Source organism: Helianthus annuus, chromosome 11 (genome assembly GCF_002127325.2).
Source record: "Helianthus annuus cultivar XRQ/B chromosome 11, HanXRQr2.0-SUNRISE, whole genome shotgun sequence".
In the NCBI taxonomy this organism is placed as follows: Eukaryota; Viridiplantae; Streptophyta; class Magnoliopsida; order Asterales; family Asteraceae; genus Helianthus; species Helianthus annuus.
In genome coordinates, this window is record NC_035443.2 from 74,205,295 (window position 1) to 74,208,826 (window position 3,532).

A 3,532-nucleotide genomic window follows, 5' to 3' on the forward strand; every position below is an offset into this window, starting at 1 on the left:
GGATTTAACCTTCTTTGTGTTTCACGGGTCGGCTTTGCATTCTCGCTTGTAATAATCTTGTGCATCACAATGGATGGACTAATGCCTTTTAAATCAGCTATCGTCCACCCAATTGCCGCCTTATGAGCCTTCAACACCCGCATCAATTCTTCCTCTTGAGCTACCTCCAAGTTGGAAGCAATGATTACCGGTAAGGTATCATTTTCCCCCAAAAATGCATACTTTAGGTGCTTTGGTAGCTCCTTCAACTCCACACTTGGTGGACTTTCCAAAGAAGGCTTGGTGCCCGAATCGATTTCCACCGGTAATGTATCCGTTTGGTAAGTCCATGGTGGACTTCCTTCCTTCACCGCGAGAGCTTCTTGCTCCTTCTCTTCAACCTCTAACTCGCATGTATGAACCTGCAAAGACATATCACAAACACAAGAACCCAAAATTTCTTCTTCGAACACCTTCGGGTCATAGCCATCTATAAAATCTGCCAAGAAACACTCATCACCATACACATTAGTACCGTTAGTAAAAACATTCAACCTCATTTTTCTATTACCGAATGTCATGTCAACTGTGCCATAACGACAATCAATAATAGCATGTGTGGTGTTCAGAAATGGCCGACCCAAAATAACATTTTGTTGTTGAATTGGGTCCGCGGATGAGTAATCTAGCACAAGGAAATCAACGGGATAATAAAATTCATCAACTTTAACTATAACATCCCGTACGATACCCCGGGGAAGCTTATGAGACAAGTCGGCTAATACAACCGTTGTTTCGACCCGCTTCAATGGACCAAAATCATATTGGTCATATAACCCCCCCGGTAGGATACTTACTCCGGCTCCAAGATCCAACAATGCCCTTGTGGTTTGAAAATTTCCAACTTGAATATTTATTAAAGGCGTTCCCGGATCTTGTAACTTAGGAGGAAGGTCACCTTTCAATACCGCACTTACCCGCTCCGTCAAATCTACCAATTTAGGCACTTTTTGTTGCCTCTTTTGAGTACACAATTCCTTTAGAAATTTGGCGTAAGCGGGTACCTGTTTAATAGCTTCAAGCAAAGGAAGATTAATTTTAACCTGTTTGAAGACCTCCCACATTTCCTCTTTTTGAGGACCCCGTTTTGAAATAAAATTTTTTTTACCCGGGTCTAATAAAGCCGAAGGAAACGGTACTTCACTAGACCCCTCACCCTCATTTACTTTTTCTTTTTCTTTAATAATTTCGGGTTTTTCAAAATTGGTTTTTTTAGAAGAAATAATGGGTGGTTCGTTTTCTTCCTCACTTTCTTGACCCGTTATATCCTCAACCACCCCTTCAACCAAATCCGGTGAAGGATTGGTTTTATACTCTTTCCCACTTCTCAAAACACTCACATGATGAATATTAACATTGTTACCTCTTGACGTACCGTGAGATGGATTTACCTTAGTGTCGCTTGGTAATTGACCTTTACCCTTCTTCAATTCGGACACTTCGGTTGCAAGTTGACCCATTTGAGTGGTCAAAGTTTGGATTGCTTTGTCTCGCGCCTCATCCTTTTGTATGCGTGCGTCATCCATTTGGTTCCTCTTTTGCATCTCCGCTTGCATACTCTTCAACATTTCCATCATTTCATTTCCACCCGAAGACCCCCCTTTTTCTTGACCCGCTTGGTATTGCCTTTGGTATCCTTGGTTGTTCCCACCTCTATATCCACCTTGATTATTGTAAGGTTGGCGCGAACCATAATTCCCTTGGCTACCTTGAAAGTTCGGGTTTGATTGATTCGAAGGGTTCCCATAACGAAAATTCGGATGATTTCTCAACCCGGGGTGATAAGTGTTAGAATTCATGTTGTAATTTCTACCACCCCCTCCTTGACCTTGAATGGCATGAACTTCTTCAAATTGCCCTTCAATCATTCCTTGGCAATTTTCCGCCGCATGACCTATTTCATTACACAATGCACAAACGTCATAAATTTGATTAGAAGTTTGTATATTACCATCATCAACCGCGTGCACGTGTGTTCGAGTAATGGCCGGTCGTGCTCTCCTTGAAGCTTGAGCCTTTCTCTTTGAGGTGATCGCCATTTGTTCCAAAAATTCCCAATCCTCATGCTCATAATTTGTGCCAAAAGTTCCATTTGTGATGGACATCAAATCTCGTGCATCTTCGGCACACAACCCTTCATGAAAAGCGTTCATTAACTCCCAAAGCTCAATCCCATGGTGTGGACAATTTTTAATCATCATGTTCAAACGCTCGAATGCTTCATGGAACATTTCGCCTTGTTGTTGTTGAAAGCTCCTCAATCCTTTTCTCGCATCATTGGTCTTTTGGGCGGTATAGAATTCGTCTAAGAATGTTTGTTGCATCTCCGCCCAAGTATAAATAGATGCTGAAGGCAAAGTGTAGAACCACTTCTTTGCCTTGTCCTCCAAAGAAAATTGAAATAGTACCAACTTGATATCATCGGCCGAAAAACCTTGACTCCCAAGAGTATTGCAAATTGAGTCATAGGCTTCCAAATGGAAATAAGGCTCCTCCGTTGCTAGCCCCTTATATTTCGGCAAACTTTGTAACGAATTGGTTCTTACTTCAAAAGTTCTCCCTTGGTTGTTATGAGGAATAACCACCGGTGAAGGATTGTGCGTTATCACCGGTCTAAAATGTGCTTCAATTCCCCTTGCATTTTCCCTAAGATGCCTCCTTGGCACACCAAATCGACCTCTTGGACGAACTTGACCCATTGGCCTTTGCATGGGCCCTTGTGGTACGATTGGTTGTTGAATTGGCATTTGAATTTGCGGTTGCACCTGTTGTGGTCGAACTTGTTGCAAAGGAACCGGGCGTTGCATTTGCGGCCCTTGTGGCCTTGGCCTAATATGTTGAGGTATGAGTTGTTGTTGAACCCCACCAACATTTGGAATCACTTGTACTTGGCCTTGCGTATAACCGTACTCCCCTTGCTCTCCATCACCCCCATAACCGTATCCTTCTCCATCAAAACCTTCAAATTCCTCATAACCTTCATCATACCCATCTCCTTGAATTCCCGATGATTGCCCAAATGGAATAGTCGAGTATTGGAAACCCGATTGATTTGGTGGTCGATACGGTGTAGCATGGACAATAGACGAAATTGGTGCCATAGTATGGCTCGAATATGATGGACCCGCACCCGGGAAAAAATGGGATAATGGTGGTATAGTAGTGGAAGGGTTAAAGGTGACGGTTGGTTCTTCTTGGGTAGTAATGGGCTGTGTGGTGTTGGTTGGTGTAACCTGTTGAGGTATGGTGGGTTCGGTAGTATTTGGTGGAATGGTAGTGTTAGGTGAAGGTTGAGTGGATGTTGGTATGAATGATGAGGTAAATTCACCCGTAGTGGGTGGTGGTGGTGGTGGATCCATGTATCGAATTGGTGTAACTGGTGTTGTTGGTGAACTATTGATTGTATTTTCCCTTAGCAAAATTCTGTTTGCTCGCAAAGTTCGCTCGATTTCCGGATCAAACGCCAATGGTGATAGCTTGTGAGAGCTCCTAG

At 43.1% G+C, this 3,532-nt stretch overlaps 1 non-coding gene across 1 annotated transcript; it reads left to right on the forward strand.

Moving 5' to 3' along the window:
• The first annotated feature begins 2,208 nt into the window (after positions 1 to 2,208).
• On the forward strand, positions 2,209 to 2,314 carry LOC118484547. Its single transcript, XR_004873656.1, has one exon. It is a non-coding gene; the product is annotated as a small nucleolar RNA R71 (small nucleolar RNA).
• The last annotated feature ends 1,218 nt before the right edge of the window (positions 2,315 to 3,532 follow it).